Source organism: Alexandromys fortis, unplaced genomic scaffold, assembly GCF_014885135.2.
Source record: "Alexandromys fortis isolate MF-2015 unplaced genomic scaffold, M_Fortis_MF-2015_v1.1 scaffold_88, whole genome shotgun sequence".
NCBI classification, from domain to species: Eukaryota; Metazoa; Chordata; class Mammalia; order Rodentia; family Cricetidae; genus Alexandromys; species Alexandromys fortis.
In genome coordinates, this window is record NW_026067961.1 from 5,076,625 (window position 1) to 5,095,883 (window position 19,259).

The 19,259-nt window shown below is 51.3% G+C and overlaps 1 long non-coding RNA gene across 3 annotated transcripts in view; it reads right to left on the reverse strand.

Moving 5' to 3' along the window:
- Positions 1-19,259, reverse strand: part of LOC126508258 (uncharacterized) — a 35,699-nt gene that overhangs the window by 3,988 nt on the left and 12,452 nt on the right. For 2 of the 3 annotated variants that reach the window (XR_007593757.1, XR_007593759.1), the window contains exon 2: positions 10,571-10,884. This is a non-coding gene — a long non-coding RNA (uncharacterized lncRNA). The remainder of the gene's footprint in view (positions 1-10,570; positions 10,885-19,259) is intronic. The other variant, XR_007593758.1, reaches the window with a different exon arrangement.

The window sequence follows — 19,259 nt, forward strand, 5'->3', positions numbered from 1 at the left end:
GTAGCCTGCACCACATCTGCCTGCACGCAGCCATGCTCCCCGCCATGATAACGGACTAAACCTCTGAAACTGTGCTTACACCGCCCTAATTAAATATTTTCTTTGTATAAGTTGCCATGGTCGTGGTGTCTCTTCACAGCAACAGAAACCCTGACTAAGACAAATGATATACAGTTGGTTTAGGACATTTGGGTTGTTTCCAAAGTTTAGCTACTTTAAGAGAGAATGAGCGTATATTCTTTCAGAATGCAAAAAAGTTACTAAAAGCAATTTTTAGTAGTGTCAGCAAACCTATTTATGGAGCTTGCTCTGCAGAGAGCCCAAGAACAGCTGCTGTCCTTCCCAGTCACTCTGAATTGTTCAAAAGTCCCCTAACCCCCCCTCCCCCATGAACGTTCCTTGTCACAGAATCACAGAATCTGGCTAGGAGTTGCTGTTGAATCGTTGAATCCCCTTAGTCGTTGTCGTTGCTGTTTTTAGTGGTGTGAATAGTTTTGCAACCAGTACTGTGCCATGGCACTAGGGAGGGCAGGAGATCAATCCGTGCTGGCTGCATCCTTCCTGGGTTATGGGGGTGTAAGCACCTCAAGTGATACCTTGAGGACGCAGCTGGCCCTTTGGATCAGGAGGCTGCTTGATTGTCTCGGGAAAGAGCAGGCCAACCACTCTCTTCGTAGGGAAAATTGCTGAGATGTGCCACTGTGTGGCTTTCATCTGCTGAGCTTGAAGCCAAATCTCCTTTCAGACTCACTGGTGCTTACGTCCAGCGAGGATCCTGGCTCCCAGCTTGCTGGGTGATGGTAAGCCATGAGTGTGGCCTCCGCCTGAGAGCCAGGAACTAACGACCCGTGCTCCTGAGGTTCTGCTTCTCCTCTGCAGGGGCTGTGGTTCCAGAATAGCATACTAGGAGAAGCCACAGACTTGCAGCTGCTTCCGCAGTCCCAATCCTTGGTGGGCGGGCTCACTGTCACCGTGTTGGGGGACTTACTTCTGGTCAGTTTATCAGACCCTACCTTCTCTTGTCATGGAGACACTCAGACTTGACCCCGAGGTGTTTCTCCAGTGGCTGTGCTGAGCCAGCAGACAGCTGTCCATTGCTCTGCCTCCAGTGTCCTCAGGGGCCACGACCAATATCCTACCACATCCTCTCACCAGCTCCTTGGATCCCATTGTCTGGCTTGAGGGCTGGAGTCCCAGACCCAGAGAAGCCCTATCACTGAGGCCAGCTGCCCCAGAAGGAGGCCAGCTTCCCTTTGCACTTTCTCACACATCTCATCCCAAGAAGGGGCTCAGTAGTCTCTGCCTCCAGTGCAGCAGGGTGTGTGTGTGTGTGCGTGCGCATGTGTGTATCATGAGTGTGTGTGTGTGTGTGTGTGTGTGTGAGAGAGAGAGAGAGAGAGAGAGAGAGAGAGAGAGAGAGAGAGAGAGCGCTCAGGACCTCTAAGTCGGAGGAGCTGAGTGACTTTTCTGAGGCCTGTTCTGATACAACAGGCCACGTGTGTGGTTCTCAAAACCAGAACAGAGAGGGACTTTCCTTGTGCTCCTGGAAAAAGCCACCATGGCCACCTGTCCCACTTCCCTATTTGAAGGTGAGCAGGACACAGGCCCTACGCTGAGCAAAAGCAGTTGTTTCTTTGCCTCTACCCCCGTGCCTCACCTCAGGAAGAGGAAACAGGACCTACAGCCTCCTGCCCTCTCCTCTGCCTCCAGCATCCCCAGCACAGATGCCAACCCTGGCCATTGCATTTCTGGAACTGGGGGCCCTGGTCTTCAAGGAGCAGCAGCCAGAGGCTGATGGGAGGTCAGGGTGTATACCACCCCCAGAACATAGACCCTGGTCCTCCCAGGGAGTTGCCACTGTCTCAATGTAGGCCAAGGAGAGCCGGCCAAATTAAAAATCAGCCAAGCCACCTAAGGGGAACATTGCTCCTCTATTCAGGGTCTCGTTCTTCCAGGTAAAACCACCTTAAGATACAGTCAGTAGGTAGCCGAAGAAACGTGTTTATGTGTGTGGAGGAAGACTCCAGCTCTGGCCCCACCCCTCTGTGCTGTCCACGTTTGGTGGGCAGGATTTTAGAGATCCAACCCGCCCCAAGCCTGCAATCCTGATTATTCAGTCAAGCATGAATGTGGGAGGTGATAAGATTTATAAGGATCATTTGTGAGTATAAGCCCGGGATGCTTGAAGGGAGAAGGTTCTAGATGTCTGGGATTAAATGTTAGGATTGCAGGGTTTGCCAAATGCCCAGTTCAAGAGAGCAGGTTTAACAGGTCAGAAACATTAGAGTTCTAGTAGATAAGCCAAAGGGGCGGTGTCTGCAGCTCCTCAGGGGAGGGGTATGGAGTGCTGGGGAGACAGGAGTGGGGAGAATGAAGGGGGTGGGGGACCTCCCTTCTCAGCTAGAGCTCTGGCAGTGAACAGCCGGCATCAGGACGGTCTGTAAAGGGCTGGAGCTATGCCTCGGTGGTTAAGAGTGCTTGCTCTCGAAGAGGACCTGAGTTCAGTTCCCAGCACCCACATGGCAATTCATAACCACCGCCACTTGGTGTTCAGTTCCAGGGGATCCAATGCTCTCTTCTAACCTCTGTGCCCCTACCTTCCAAGCACTGAGATTAAGCGTGTGCACCGTCACACCCTCCCCGTTCTTTAATAAAACGATTCTTGAGCACACAGCGCAGCAGCGTTCCGTGCAGTGGCAGTCAGGGTTGGGCAACGATCACCACCATCTATTTCCAAAATGCTTTCATCACTCCCAACAGAAGTTTTATGGGCCTTAAGCAATAGCGCTCCACCATCCCTCCCCTGCTCAACTTTCTGTAACATCTGCCCTGTGACCTCTGGCTTTCTTCATCACTCCAGGTCTTCAGGCTCATCCCTGCTGTGGCATGTGTCAGAATCTCCCTCTCTTAGACAGGGTGTCAGAATCTTGTGCCCTTTTGTGGCCAAACAATATTATAATGTATGACAAGATCATGTTTTGTTTGTGGGAGTTTTCATTTGTTTTGATTTTTCTTTTTTGGTTTTTCAAGACAAGGTCTGTGTAGCTTTGGAGCCTTTCTTGGGAACTCACTTTGTAGACCAGGGGCTGGGATTAAAGGTGTGTGCCACCACCACCCGGCTTAATAATTATGGAGAAAAAGTGGTCCTCTCTGCACAGTGGTGCATCTCTGGAGATCCAGCTACCCAGGAGAATGAGGCAAGAATTAATCCCTGAGATTCAAGCCAGCCTGGGCTACACAGTAATACTTCATCTTAAAACCAACCAAACAGAGCCTCGCCTGTATTAAGCAAGCCCTCCACGGCCTAGCCAACCATTTTTACCTTTTCTTTTACCCTTGGTCTTAGCCAAAGGACAAAGTGTGCAATATATTTCTTTTCTTATTTTTATCTTCATCTATCATCTTGGGGTTTTGTTGTTTTGGTTTGCGGTTGATTTTGACACAGGGTCTCACTATGTGGCCTTAGGCAGCCAGGAACTTAGAGAGACCTGCCTGCCTCTGCCTTTGAGTGCTGGGATTAAAGACATGTACCACCATGAATTTATTTATTAATTTGTGTATGTGTATGTATGCAATTGTGTGTGCACATGGAGGTCAGAGAACATGTCTTGGGAGTCTGCTTTGTCCCTCCACCACACGGGCCATCCCATTCCACAGGTTCTGTAACATATTATAAATCTTAAAATAGAGTCTCACTAAATTGCTTGGAATGACCCTGAACTTGCAGTGCTGTGGCCTCAGGCTCCCACAGGACTGCACCACCACACCTGGCTTCCTGTGTACCTGACACTGGTTTCAAGGGCCCATGGGATTTGCTAGGCCAGCAGAGGGGCGTGAAATAAAGCCAAGGGTGTGAGTTGGCTCTGGCCAGGTGCAATGGCAAAGGCCTGTGGTCCTAGAACTTGGGAGGTGATGGGAGGAGGACCAGGAGAGCAAGGAGTCCCAGGTCAGCTAAGGGGACATATTGAGATCCCATCTCGGGAGAGAGGGAGAGAGGGAGGGGGGAGAGAGAGAAAATATTATTACTTTGAAGTTTGACATGGTAGTGGGTGTCTGTAATTCTAATACGCAGGAGACTGAAGCAGAAGAATCATGATATTGAGGCCAGAGAGGGTTCCATAGTGAGAACCTGGGTTTTTTTTTTTTCCTTGCTTTCTTTTGCTTTTAGTTTTTTTGAGACAGGGTTCTCTGTAGCTTTGGAGCCTGTCCTAAAAATTGCTCTATAGACCAGGTCGGCCTTGAACTCACAGAGACCTACCTGCCTCTGCCTCCCAAGTACTGGGATTAAAGTGGTATACACAGAGAGTTCCAAGTCAGCTAAAGCCACATAGTGAGACCCTGTCTAAGAGAGGGAGAGGGGACAGAGAGGGAGAAGGAGAGGAGAGTAGATTTTTCTTTTCTTTTTTTGGATTTTTCGAGACAGGGTTTCTCCGTAGCTTTTGGTTCCTGTCCTGGAACTAGCTCTTGTAGAGCAGGCTGGTCTCGAACTCACAGAGATCCACCTCCCTCTGCCTCCCGAGTGCTGGGATTAAAGGCGTGTGCCACCACTGCCCGGCCGAGAGAGGAGAGTAGAAAAAAAAGAAAAAGGGATCTTGCTGTGAGGGACCTGCTTCCCTTCCCTCGGTGCAGCCCTAGGAAGGAGCATGGCGCTAGTAACCCTTGCTGGGTGCCAAGGCTAGGTCTCTTTTGTGCTGGCAATGTCCTCTGGTGACCAGCAGGTGGCGACGCTTCCCCCATGTCAGAGGACACCGATCACTACCCTCCTGGGGGGCGGGGAGGAGAGCTGGGCGCCTGGATCATTTTTTTCATTTTGTAAAAATAGATGTTATGGGAATTTCACGCATGTACAAAGCATATGAGCCCCAAGGAGCCGAGAACCAATCTACACCCTGCGTGCTGAGCACTCCTGCTGTCCAGGGTCCCGTAGGCTCAGGATCCGACAGCGCGCATCCTAAGCCTGGTCCGGCCTCCCAGACCTCCACACAAGGGTCCCAGCGTGATCCCAAAGTCTCCCTCTGCATCCAAGCCTGCCCATTGCCCTTGTCTGACCGGAATCCTCCGCTGCCCATTCATTTCCTCTTGCTCCGCCCCTCAGGAATGAGAAAGCGCTCTCCAGGCTCTCTTCCGGTGGCATAGAAGGCCAGGATGAATTTCGGCAGCCTCATGCCCTTGGAACCCACCATTGTCTGTGTCGCAGACTCACCAAGGCCTCTTCCTGGAGTAGGAGACAGGCCCTGGGTTGGCATCTGGCCTCAGACCGGGAGCATACTGTGGAGATATTCTAACTAGTCTATAAAGTGTCCAGAAAGATTTTGTGTGGACGGGGCTTGTCTTCAACACGCTGCTCTCTAAGCCATAGCTGAGATGCTGACTTCTGCCTCCCCGTGTGACTGGAGCTTCTCAAGAGGTGATTAGATTAAAATGAGGTCATTGGGGCAGGCTTCTATTTAACTGCTGTTCTGCTTTGTTTTGTTTTTGCCTTAAAAAAAATTACTTGTTTAATTTATATTAAAGGACTTTTTTAAGGAGTAATTTTTTTTCCTTTTTCCTTTTTTTTTTTTTTTTTTCGAGATAGGGTTTCTCTGTGTAGGTTTGGAGCCTATCCTGGAACTCACTCTGAAGATCAGGGTGGTCTCTAACTCACAGAGATCCGCCTGTCTCTGCCTCCTGAGTGCTAGGATTAAAGGCGTGCACAACCACCTGGAGTATATTTTTTTTTTAATTATTTATGTGCATTGGTGTTTTGCCTGCGTGTATATCTGTGTAAGGGTGTCAGATCTGGAACTGGAGTTACAGACAGTTCTGAGCTTCCATGTGGATGCTGGAATTGAACCCCTGTCCTCTGGAAGAGCAGCCAGTGCTCTTAACTGCTGAGCCATCTCTCTAGCACCAAAGAACCTTCTCTGGCCTGGAACTCACTTTGTAGACCAGGCTGGCCTCAAACTCAAGAGATCTAAAGACGGGGAATTTTTTAAGAACCCAAGGGATCTTGATGTATTCAAGTATAAATATGTATGTTCACAAATGCACAGATACTTATGTTTTCTTTTAATAAACATTTTATTTTGGAATACTCTTAGAACAAAGAAAGAACAGAACTGCACACTTGCCTTCTGCCCAGCTTCCTCTAGTGTGACCTTCTTACACCAGCACCAACTATGTCTCAAAATGCTCCCTCCCTCCAGGCACCAAAAAGAAATAAATAAAATAATAAAAAGATGCTGTACAGGGGCTGGGAACTTTGCACAGAAAGGTGCAGAGCTACTTAGCACGACCGAGGCCCTGGACTCGACACCAGCACTAAATAAACTAACACTGGCAGATTACTTTTCTGTTATTTTTTTAAAAAAAAACTTTTTAATGACTACTTTATGATTTTATGTGCATGAGTTTTTTCCTGCACACATGCATGCAATATTCATGGAGGCCAGAAGAGGGTGTCGGATGAACCACCATGTGGGTGCTGGCAATTGAACCCAAGTGCTCAGGACAAACAGTAACCACGGAGCCACTACCCAGGTCCACTTTTCCTGTTTTCTGAGTTGGCCTCCTGCCTCCACCCCCTCAAGTGTTGGAATTACTGGTATGAACCGCCCCACCAAGCTACCATTTCTGAATTTATTATCTAGACATTTAAGAAACTTTCCTATTTATTTAGACAGAGTCTCACTCTGTAGCTCGGGCAGGCCTGGAGCTCCAATACACAGTTCAGACAGGCCTTGAACTTACAGAGATCCACCTGCTTCTGCCCCCAGAGGCTGTGATTAAAGGCTCACGTCAAGGTGGCCAACAATCCAGACATTTTTTTACAGGTGAATTCTCCCTAAAAAGGACAATTTTTCTTATTGTTCTATTGACAGATAAAAGCCAAGCTGGGTTGGAAAAAAAAGTTTCTTGAAAATGACCTCACTTGAATTCAAGATAATACACACCAGAAACTAGAGTGTGGTCCCTTTAATTTACAAGTTCCTGGGCCAGTCCATTGCTGGGCAGCGGGGAGGGGGGAGGTCAGACATTCTTGACTTCTGCGGGAAAACTGCAAAAATGTGAAGTTTGTGCTCGGAGGCTCTTTCCTGTGTGGCTGCAGGCTAACCTCCTCCTGGAGGACTCCGAGCATCATCCTCATTGCCTGGCATTCCTGGCATTTCAGCAGGGCCCACTTCAGCCCGCGCCTGGTTCCCCAGTGCTGGGGAGCTAAGGGCGTGTGTGGTGGGGTGGGCACTGTCCACCCAGAGGCCTCATTACAAAGGCGCTCTCTCTAAAGGTCTCTTTAGGGACAAGAACAATTCCTGTGGAGAGGGGCTTGCCGAAGAGTGTGGCTGCACACCTCCCACTTGATGACCTGTGCCTGCAATCCTAGCACTCAGGAGGCTGAGACAGGAGGATTGCTTCAAGTTTGAGGCCAGCCTGGTCTGCATGACAAGTTGCAGCCTAACTTTAGAACCAGAGAGCCATGGGGTTGGTTTGGGGTACGCAGTGAGACCTGCCTCTAGAAACCAGAGAGCCACGGGGGATGGTTTGGTGGGTAAAGGTTCTTGCCACACAAGCCTGACCAGCCTGCCGACTGGTCTGGAACCCACCTAAAGGAGAAAGGAGAAAACTTACGTTGTTCATATAGCCACCCTCTGACCTCCACCCAGGAGCCACGGCACATGCTCACCTCCCCATACACACATAAGAGAAAGACAGAGATGAGAGGGGTAGCTGTCTTCAGAGGGTGTCCAGTCTAAGGTTAGACCCCAAATGGCAGAGGTTACCCCAGGGGCCTCAAGGCCATCAGCAAAGAAAAACTTGCACCAGGTACCCCCCCCCTTTTATTTTTGAGGGTTTCACACTAGTTTAGGCTGACCTTAAACTAGTGATTTCTCTTCTGAGAGAAAAGCTGGGATTGCCGGCCTAGGCCATGCCACCTGACTCAAGGAGGTTTTCTGAGATGCATCTTGAATATGCACGCCCATGAGAGGAGACCACGTGGGTTCATTCAGCAGGGCAGATCTGAGCCCCGGACATCTCCAGGGACACAGCTGGAGGCTTAGGTTCTATACTCAGTCCCGCACTGTGACCCACATCCTTAGCCACCCTTCCTGTTTAGACGCTCTGGGATGCTCTGTAAGATCAGATCACAGGGGCTGGAGAGATGGCTCAGTGGTTAAGAGCATTGCCTGCTCTTCCAAAGGTCCTGAGTTCAATTCCCGGCAACCACATGGCGGCTCACAACCATCTGTAATGAGGTCTGGTGCCCTCTTCTGGTCTGCAGGCATACACGCAGAAAGAATATTGTATACATAATAAATATTAAAAAAAATAAGAAAAAAAATATCAGATCACAGCAGACCCTCAGCATGGACTTCATGGTTAGTCTATTACTGCAAACATCTACCCCCACCTCCTAAGGTCTCACAGAGATAAACTGAGGCACGACTGTGCCAGCGTTGACTCTGGGAACCAATAGGTTCATTGGGTACATAGATGAGGGGAGACTTACAGGGGTGTGTGTAATGATCAAGAAAGAAATGGCACGCCGGGCGGTGGTGGCCGCATGCCTTTAATCCCAGCACTCGGAAGGCAGAGGCAGGCGGATCTCTGTGAGTTTGAGGCCAGCCTGGTCTACAAGAGCTAGTGCCAGGACAGGCTCCAAAGCTACAGAGAAACTCTGTCTCGAAAAACTAAAAAAAAAAAAAAAAATGGCGTACCTTTTGGTAGGCCCTCACCAAGGTAAGCAAATTAAGCAAACACGCCAAGTGCAACAGAGTTAGTACAAGAGGTTTATTGGGGGAGGGGGAGAGCGAAAGGCTGTGTTGGAGTGGGGACCTCATGAGTGAGGCAGACAGGCAGGTAGAGAAGAGGGAAGAGGAACAAGAAACAAGAAAAGCAAGAGGCAAGAGAAGAAAGAGACAGAGAGAGCAAGCACCTTTAAGGGGTGCACGTGTGGAAGGAACAGCTGATGGAGGAAAGGCTCCTGGCGACAGGTGATGGCGCTACTGCTGCTGCTGACGCTGACACTAAGTGTGGGTTGTCTCCCCAACAGGCCACAGGTGGGAAGTCTTTCCCGAGCAGGGATGAGGACTTCCCTGTAGCCACACAAATGGCCGCCTGCTCCCCTAGTCTTCCCCAGCCTATAGAGCCTAGCCCCTTCCTGAGGCCATGTGTACCCAACATGGAGTTGCATAGAGCAGGTGGAAGGGAGCAGGTGGATACCCAGGTGAGGGTCTTGTGACCCTCCTCAGCTGTGGAAGTGCAGACAGTCAACAAGCCCAGCTGGAATAATCCTTTTGCAAGGGGGTGCAGCTGAATTCCCCAAGATGGCAGCTGCTTGGCTAGGAGGATAAACATACAATACACATGCCCCATAAATGCTGTAATTCTTACCTCTGCATGCAAGTGTCTCTCAGCCAGAAATGGCTTACACCCCAGTCCCTGTGCCGCCTCCTGCCACTCAACATCCCTAAACATGCTTCTCCTGGGGTGCTGAAGCCAGCCCCCCTCAGCGCCCTTACCCACCGGCTTCCAAAGTCCTGGCGCCTCTCGAAGATCTGGGCCTCTCTCACCTCCTTCTTCCTTCTCGGCCGATAACGCGCAGCACTTCTAGGGCAGTATACTTGCTGATTGCTTCCTTCGCTATTACTCACAACAACCAGCTAAGACACTGCCAAAGAAGCACTCACAGCCGGCCGGCCAGGCTGGTGGTCTGTGGACGGCGGCACGGAGTGAGGACCCGCGGACAGGAGGCAGGTAGTGAAGATCCGCCAACAGGCCCAAAGTTGCAGGAGGATGGATGGGGAGGCTGTGGAGAAAGCTGTGTGCAATAGATCCTGCAAAGCACAACAGGCTCCCCCAGCACTTTGAAGTCAGCATGCAGCCACAGGGGGCAAGGGGAGGCTGAGCAGCAGGGTGTACTAGTTCCTCCCTGTCCCAGCACACACACAGGACACACTGACTAGTCTGAGTTCAGCCTGAGGGCGAGCAGCACCAGGTGTCAGACTCCTTTCTGCTTCCTCTAGGAGGCTGAGTCAGGAAGTTCCTTTGAGTTCAGGAGTTCGACACCAGTCTGGGCAATACAGCCAGACTAAAGGAAACACAAACAGGAGGCTCGGTGGTTAAGAGCACCTGCTGCTCTTGCAGAGGACCTGGGTTCAGCTTTGAGCCCCGACGTGGCAGCTCATAGCCATCTGTGACTGCGGTACAGGGAGTCTGATGCCCTCTTCTGGCCTCTGGGGGCACCAGGCACACACACAGCGTACATCTATCAGGTGATGCACTTATACACATTAACCAGGGCCAGTGAGATAGGTCAGCGGGGTAAGGGCACTCATACCAAACATGAAGACCTGAGTTTGATTCCCAGAACCCATCTGTAAGCTGTCCTCTGACCTACACACACACACACACACACACACACACATACACACACACACACACACACACACACACGCTATGGCATGTGCATGAACCCATCCCACCTTACCCACCCCTACCCTCCAAAATCAAACAAACAAACGCAAAACAATAGCAACCTTCCCCCAACCAAACCCAAATAACCAGTGTGGCTGGTCAGGCCTGAAGAGCTGACCTGGGGTCAATGGGAAGTGATTCTTCTCCAGGGAAACCTCATATACTCCTTAACCGATTAGATGACGCCCAGCCCACAGTCAGAGGGTAGAAGATACCCTTACTTCAAGGCCGTGACTCAGGAAGCTGGAGTCCTCCACAGTCACTCCTAGGCCAGCGTTAGAGTGGATCACCTGGGGCTCCAGCCTTCAGTTACACAAAAAATTGACCAGGACCTTCGGGCCGCCTTCAGAGCCAGTGACTGGGCCAGGGCAGTCGATGTGTTGGTGGAGCCCTTGTTTGGCAGGTTTGAAACCTTGGGGTTCATCACCAGCACTGTAAACAAAAAAGGCCCAGATTAGTGAATCTTTCAACCTCCATCAGAGAATCTGCTTTTTGTAGTCGATGGAAATTAACACAGAGACACATGACTGGACCCTGTGCAGAGAATAAGGTTGTGGGGTATTCAACTCTTAAACGTGACATCCATGTCACAGGCTCAGGGATCATCGCAGAAGGGGGTGGGGCAAGAAGACTGTAAGAGTCGGAGGTGGCGAAATGGTGTCTGCAGGACATAACAGGGTCATTGCACACACAAACGAACTCAGTGGCTGTGACTACATTCACAAGTCCTGTTCAAGGATAGCCACCCAAAACCCAGCATGGACGGGGGAGGGGCTCATGAAGACCCCCCCAGCTGATGAGTTATTGGCAATGGGGGGCTCCTGAGGATGCGGGGTGGGGTATCAGGTCCTTCAGGGATACAGTTCCTTGAGAGGTTGCCTGTGCTCCAGTGAATGACCCTACACCCGTGCATATAGAGACAGCACTCAGGACGGGGGTTGGGGAGCAGGGTGATCAAGGCAAGTTCATGGACACCTGGGCTACACAGGGAGCTCCAGGCAGGCCAGGAGACCCATATGGAAACAACAAATATCCTCAGGTTTGCTCTCTGGAATGAGCCCTCTGAGGAGGCACCATTGCCTGCTGCCCAAAGGAGGCACAGCTGTCTGTGCTTCCCAGGAGAAAAGAGCAAGGTGGTGAATGCTTGCCACTCCGCTGGTCCCTACGGCAGGCCCTGGTAAATGGCAGACGACTTCCTGGCTTTTGGGGCTGCTAGCCATCAGCTTGTGGCCCCTGCTCTACGGGAGCTGGGCACTCAGTTGCCAACCTCCTTAGTCTTTAGGATTTTGTGTTTCCCTTTACTGACTCTTTTCCAAACATTTTAGCGCATTGAGTGTTTTGCCTGCATGCACGTATGTGTACCATGTCCGTGCAGTTCTGGGGAGCCCAGAAGACCTGGACTCTCTGGAACTGGACTTACAGATCGCTGTAAGCTGCCATATGGGTTTTGGGAACCAAATCCAGGTCCTGTGCAAGAGCAACAAGAGCTCTTAACCACTGAGCCAGCTCTCCAGCCTCAGCCCTTGCTGGGTCTTAGAGGCGGAGTACTAAGCAGCCAACACTGGATGGTTGTTCAAAGGGAAAGCAGAAGCAAAGGAAAGGAGGGAGGAGGAGAAAGGAGAGGAAGAGGGAAAGGTCTCTCTGCACAGTGGAAGAGTAAGAATAGGCCATGCTGCTTGAATATCATATGAAGAGGGAGCTGACACTATGGAAATCAGTATGGAGGTTCCTCAAAAAGCTAAAAATAGAGGTCCATGTGACCCAGATCCATACCCAGAGGGTATTGCCCAAAGGACTGTACCCTACCAGAGAGACATTTGCACATCCACGGTCATTCCTGCCCATTCACAGTGGGCAGAGGGGCCAGAATAGATGTCCATGCAGAGAGAAATAAATGGATAAAGAAAATGTGGTCTACAGAGTGAGTTCCAGGACAGCCAAGGCTATACAGAGAAACCCTGTCTTGGAAGACCAAAGAATAATAATAAGAAAGAGAGAGAGAGAGAGAGAGAGAGAGAGAGAGAGAGAGAGAAGAGAAGAAAGGAAAGAAAGAGAAAGATGGAAAAAGAAACCAGAGAGATCAGAGTCGCAGCTCCTCCTGCCTACCTCCCGAGTCCTGGATTAAAGGTGCTGGCCTACACCTGGCTTTACAGAATGATTTCGTGCAGCCATCAGGAAAGACGAAATCATGACGTTGGCAGGAATAGGGATGCAACTGAAAATCAGTAAGCAAGACCAGCCAGACACAGACAAGCCCTGTATGCTTTGTAGGTGTAGAACCTATCTTTAAAATACATCTATCTGTCTGTCTGTGTGTGTTGGGGGAGGGGGTCCCCAAAGCTGGGAAGGGGATCGTAAGGGAGGAAGAGATCTTAAGGGAGAAATAGAGGTAGCCATGGAGCACGCAATGCAGGAAAGCAGAAGGGGCTGGCTGGGGAAGGGAGGGAAACCAAGAGCTGGGGGAGCTGGGGAGGGGAGAGAATGAGAATAGAACAGAAAGACACATAGGGACAATGTGTCCTGAGCAAAGACCTAAACAGCTAATTAAAAAACAAAATGCAAGGGCTCAGTGGTTAAGGGCATTTGCTGCTCTTCTTAGAGGACCCAAGTTCGGTTCCCAGCTCTGATGTCAAGCAGTTTACAACCACCAGTAGCCGAAGCCCTGGCAGATCCGCACCTTCTCGACTGCCTCTGTACCCGCACTCACACTAGTCAGAGAACTGTGGGAGCACCTGTGAAATGTAATTCTAGCCAAGGAGATGTATGAAAAGTCTTTGGACTTTGGGGAAAGAGAGACCTATCGACAGAGAGAAAACAGACCTGGGCGAGGTGGGGCCGGCAGGAGTAGAGGATGGAACTGAAGATGTCTCGAGGAAGCCATCACAAAGTTGCCCTACTTTTGGGCCTCGTTTTATGAAATTCATGTGTAGGCTGGGAGTGTGGTTCAGTGACTGAGCTAGCACTTCTGAGGCCTTCGGTGGGGGGTGGGGGGTGAGAGAGAGACTGGTTTATAGCGAGGACAATGATGACACCTGCCTACTTGCCATGCAGCTATTTTGGAGGCTAAAGCAGGAGGATCGACCAGTTTGAACCCCACTTCAAAAAAAACCCCAAACCTAACAAGATAGACCACTTGGTCAGCAAAGCTTCATCACAGAGAGCTCGGCTAGCAGAACAAAACAAAACACAAAACCCGCCGCTGTCCCTGTCTACAGCATGACTATGCTCGGAAAGGTGTGATCATCTCTGCACGCGCTGACAGTTCTGCACACCTCTGATTCGGACTCCTGGGAGACTGAGACAGGAAGGCTATCACAAGCTCAAGGCTAGCCTAGGCTACTGAGTGAGTTCCAAACCAGCCTGAGCTACAAAGTAGGACCCTGTCCTCAAAAGAATTTAGAAAAATGGCAACTCATCAAATAACAACACAAAGCCCAACGCCTGTTTTTAGTGTTACATATTACATCAAAGAGGCTGTTCTCCCTCACAGCTTGGCCTGCGGATGCCCCACAAGACTGGCAAAGAGGATGTGAGCCGCTGAGAGACCATCAACACAGTCCCAGTGCAGGATTCCCAGGAGACACGGCCATTGCTCCTGGGGGGAGGCACCAGGGGCTAGCTTTCTATTGAAGCTAACCCCCACCCCCATCCTCAGCCGGACATCACCAGACACTGTCTGGAGAAGCAGGATCGGCTGAGGTTCGGCCTTCAGCGAGGAGAGAGTGGAGTCACAGAAGAGGGGATACCACCACCTGAAACAATGGCAAAGGAGGATCCACCCCAGTAAGGGTCTGTAATTTATGTTTGTGTTTGAGGAAGTCTAGCCCTTCCCCCCACAGGAACCCAAGAGGGTCACCCCACAAAGCCAGGTACTGGCTCTGAGCAGAGGCAGCCCCCACAGAAGGAAAAGGCCACACCACCCAATAACACGCCCATGAGTTCTCTCCCAGAGACTCTCCCTAAGGCTTCCAGACCTGTGGCCTCAATTTGTCACTCAACATTCGGGCTCCTTGTGACATCTGCATCAGAACCGAGGGCCTGGAAACCAGAAGTGCCTCTCCAAGGCCGAGACCACTGTCCACACTTGAACTCAACCAGCGTCTCTCCAAGCAAATTCATGGTCCATCCCCCCCCCCCCCAACATCCTGTTCAGATGCTATAAATGGTTCCTGAAGGGGCCAGGGAGCTAAGGCAGAGGAAAGAAAAGGGTAGTTCTCTCTTCAGTAAGCCAGCAGAGGCCCTGGGCTGCTGGGGATGGGCAGCCAGGCCGGCAGGCTCCACCTGTCTGACCTGCTCAGCTCACTGCCCCCTCAGGCCTGGCACAGCTGCTAGGAGCTGGGCCTGCTGCCAGGAGCTCCCTGGGCCCCTCCAGAGGTGTGCACTCACCTGTCCCTTGTCCCTTCCCCCATTGCTTCTTTGCCCAGGGAAGCGGGCCCTAGAACACCTCCCATGAGTCATCTAGAAGCTAACCCAAAAGCTGGCAGAGAAAGAACAGAACAAAGGGAAAGGGGGAAGGAGGGAGAGGAAGGAAAATCCCCAGTGTTCACACCTCAGCCCGCCTGTCCAGTTGGTCGGGGGGGGGGGGGGGGGCAGGAGGGGGCTGGAGCAGTGCCTGGCCATGGTCAAGGCCAGATCTCAGGTCTTCTTTATCTCTTTCTCTATTTGAAGAGAGCAGTTTCACCTTCCCTATGTGGGTTGACTCCACCTACCCCAAACACTGGAATCCACAGGACTTGGAGCTGTCCATGGCGAAAAGGCAGAGGCAGCTGCCTCCAGGAGCACCGAGCCACTGTTAGCTATGCCGGGTTCCTCCCCCAGACTCTGCTCCTAGCCTTCAATAAGAATGCCTGGGTTCTTGGGTACTGCTGGTTTGTTACAGGCATGGGTACATCTCATGGATTCACCAGGGTGCTGATGGGCATAGCCGGGGGCGGGGGCACTGGGGCTGGTAGCATCATTGACAATTTCCTTGTTACCCAAGACCAAGAGGCCTGAGCAGGCAGATTTTGCTTCTCTTCCCGTTTGTCCTCTGGCCCCTATGCCTGGCAAGTCAATGGGAGCATCTGGACACACAGCCCCGGCTGGGTGGAAGGTCACAGACACAGCGTCTGCAATGAAGCCATCTGGGCATCTGACTCCTGGGTTCTGAGCATGTGCTTCTGAGCTGGCCACGGAAGGGGAGGCTTTGAGAGTCACAGTAGAAGAGAAACAGTGAGCACCCAGTGGGGAAGCTGTAGACACACGCAGGGTTTGCCACTGGGATGCAGGGTGGGTTCCAAACTGTAAGACTCAAACCGGAAAAGCAGACCCCATTTTCCTAAGATAGCAGAGGATGAGGAAGTTGCAGAGAGGAGCACTGATGGAATCCATAGAGCCCTGGCAACGGGAGGCAGCTGCCTGCTGCTGGGTGTAGCCCCACAGGTCTCAGACCTCACTCAGGGTGTGCCTGCCTTCCAAAGAACACTTTACAAAGCCTCAACTAAAGCCAACACTTTGGCTCTGCTGCCCCAAGAGGAACTGACAAATGTACCAAGCCTCGTTCAAGGAGTCAGTGGTCCACACTGGGTCAGTATTCCTGACAGAGTCCTGGTGGTCCATCTGGGATTCTGACCCCTCTTTTCTCATAGTCTGGCTTCTGCCTTCATCTCACGCCACACCCTGGATCAAAGGTCTAAAAGAAAACCCACAATCACTACCAACTTCAGACTTTTCTGGCTCTTACATCATCCACCAGCCCCGGGGCTAGGGCCCAAACCAGTGAGAACAAAATGCTTATTGCCTGCAGAAAACCTCAAGGCAAAGGTGCAACGCAGCATGCCCTTAATGGGGTAAGGAAACACTTACCAGGGTAGGCTAAAAAAAGAAGTGTGTGTGTGTGTGTGTGTGTGTGTGTGTGTGTGTATTGGGGGGTGATTACTAGATTCAATTTAGCAAAAACTAGAATTAGGTATTTACATACTGAGTCCCATGATAAGTCATCTGGGATCTCCCCAAGTAGGAAGGCTGCTTGTGGTTACAGCTGGTGAGTCAATGAGACACCCACTGAGGCAATGAGTTCAGCTTTTTGGGAAGGACAAAGGAAGCTGGACCAAGTGAGTGGCACTTCAGGCACTGAGCAGTGGTCCCAGAAAGCTCACTGCTGAAGCCTCGGATCCAGAGTTGTCCAGCACAAGATAGTTTGTCCCCTCAGGGGCTTTGGCAATGCTGGAAAGTGTTTGCTGCTCTGGGTGGGGGCTGGAGATGTTCAGCATCCTAGCACACGGGACAGTCCCAAACAAACAGGACTACAATCTAAATGGCAACAGCCTTGTGGTGGAGAAACTGCCCTGATCCTCTGAAAACCCCTTCCCTTCTGTAGAATTCACCTACAGTTACTCATGTGATTCTCAGTTAGGTGGGTCCTTCGTGGTAAGAGCTCCTCCCTGTAGCAAGACCAGGCCTGTGGGCTCAGTGTCTCCAGAAGGGAGCAGACCTCAGCCTGGGGTGCTCTGCCAGGCCAACTTACCTCCTGTCACCCAAGTCTGAGGATCCATGGCACTCGCTACCAACACACCAGTGACCTCACAGCTGGCTGACACGCCCCAGGAGACAAGTAACACTCATTCTTTGTCTTAAGGAAGAGATGTGTGCATTTCTTCTTACTCACTTCTGACCCTTGCAATTCCTAACGTGTCTGCTTTCACAGAAGTTAGAGACAGTGTGTGGAAGAAAACAGGGGGGTTGAGCAATCTTCAGGACCTGTAGGGACAGCCTATGGCAAGGGCTAGGGGAGGCACGGGTGCTTAGAGTCATACTGCCCTCGAGAACTCTCAAAGCACAGAACTGGGCAGAGACAATGGCAGTCTGTCTGTGGACCAGGGCAGATGGAGCTCCGAAGTGTCTGTGGCAGGCCCCTGCCATGGGGGCCTAGCTCTCTAGTGGGAGACAGGGCTTACTGAAACTGAGGTTTAGAAACCCAAGATGCACGCCACGCCCCCTGGAGGTCTGCCTGAGTTACCAAAGGCTCGGCAAAGGCACACAAAACCTAGACCTATGGATAGGAAGGACAGACATCCGGCATAGACAGTGGGCTTGGGCACTAGGGGCAGAAGTGGGTCCAACCTGTGACCTTCATTTACAACTGAATGTCCTCGACCTGTAATTTACTCTGTGGGTCGGAGAATGACCTTGAACTTCTCACCTTCCTGCCTGCACCTGTGGGATTACAAGTGCGCACTCTAAACTGCACCTCCCAGCCTGAGCTGATTTTATTTTTTACTAGTACTGTAATTGGTTTATAATTTTAACAAGATATCAGAAGGGGGAACTGGAGAGATGCCTCAGTGGTTAAGAGACGCAGCTGCTCTTCCGGAGGACTTAGGTTTGATTCCAGGCACCCACATGGAGATTCACAACTGTCTGTAACTCTAGTTCCAGCATATCCAAGGTCCTCTGCTGGTCTTCATGGACATTGCATGCAGACAGGTGCACAGACATCCATGTAGGCAAAATACCCCCTCAACACACACATTAAATAAAGTAACAAGGGCTATTCCATCCTGGGAAATAGGACTTCACTTGCTTAGGAAAGTCCCCATGTGTGTTTTGGCTGAGAAAATCTGCATTGTTGATCCTGGTCATCGGATCCTAGAAAGCTGCCCTTAAATGAGACTCTGAGAGGACCAAAGGCAGAAGGGATGAAAAATAGAGCCTGGAGCAGAGAATTCCTCTCTCTCTAGCTAAAGTGAACCTACACACCGTGGAAGGACACCTGGGAGAGGGGGACGCTGGCCACTCAGCATCCTCCACATCTCCTGTGAGCAAGTGGCCTGCCACCACCGCCTGTCCCCTCAGATCAAGAACTTTCAGCAAGAGGGCATCTGAGTGGGGAAAGCCCAGCTCTCCACCAAGCCGGGGCAACAGGCCCTGAAGTTCCTTTTTGGGGTGCAGGCAAATCAGGGAGGCCTTAGTACCCAAGGCAGGGAGGCAGGAGCTGAGACTCAGGAATGAGCTAAACCACTTCCCAGTGGCTTGCATTCCGAGCCACCTGCACAGAGGAAGCCTTGTGAGGTCCTCAATCCCCTGCTCGCCTCCAAGGTTGGTGACAAGAATTACACACCGCCACCGTGCCCTGCCCACCAGACCCTCGGTGCCTCTGTGCCACCCAGTCTGCTCTCACAACACAGGAAGATAGATTCCCTCACACACCCCTGCTGACAATGGTCAGACTCGCTGCCGCATTCCAAACCCAACTCCTGCCTTTCTACCCAAGCTCTCACCCCAGTTTCAGACTTCATGCTTTACCAGTGATTCTGTGGTTCAGGCAGACGTCAGGGGAGCTCAGGGGCCCTCTCCTTGCTCCGTTACCCATAGGCAGTGTGGGTAAACACACAGATAGCCTCTCAGCTGCCCACCTGTCCAGGTATTCAGAGGCAGGGTCAGAGCTGGGAGGCTGATCCACGGGGCAGCTCTGCGTGAGTTCTGTCAATAAGCAGGGCTTCTGTTTCCCTAACATCAATAGTACATCAAGAAACACAATGGTACGGGCCTAAAGAGGCCACATTCAAATGATACAGTGTAGGAGGCGAGAGAGAGAGAGAGAGAGAGAGAGAGAGAGAGAGAGAGAGAGAGAGAGAGAGCGCATAGTTAAGCGTACTGGTACAAGAGCGAAGGACCTGGGTTTGATTCCCAGCACCCACAAGGCAGCTCACAACCATCTGTAACTGTAGTCCCAGGAAGTCTGACGCCATCTTCTGGCTCCCACAAGAACTGCATGCACGTGGTGCACAACCAAACAGGAACACCCCTATGTAGAAAACAGCAACAAA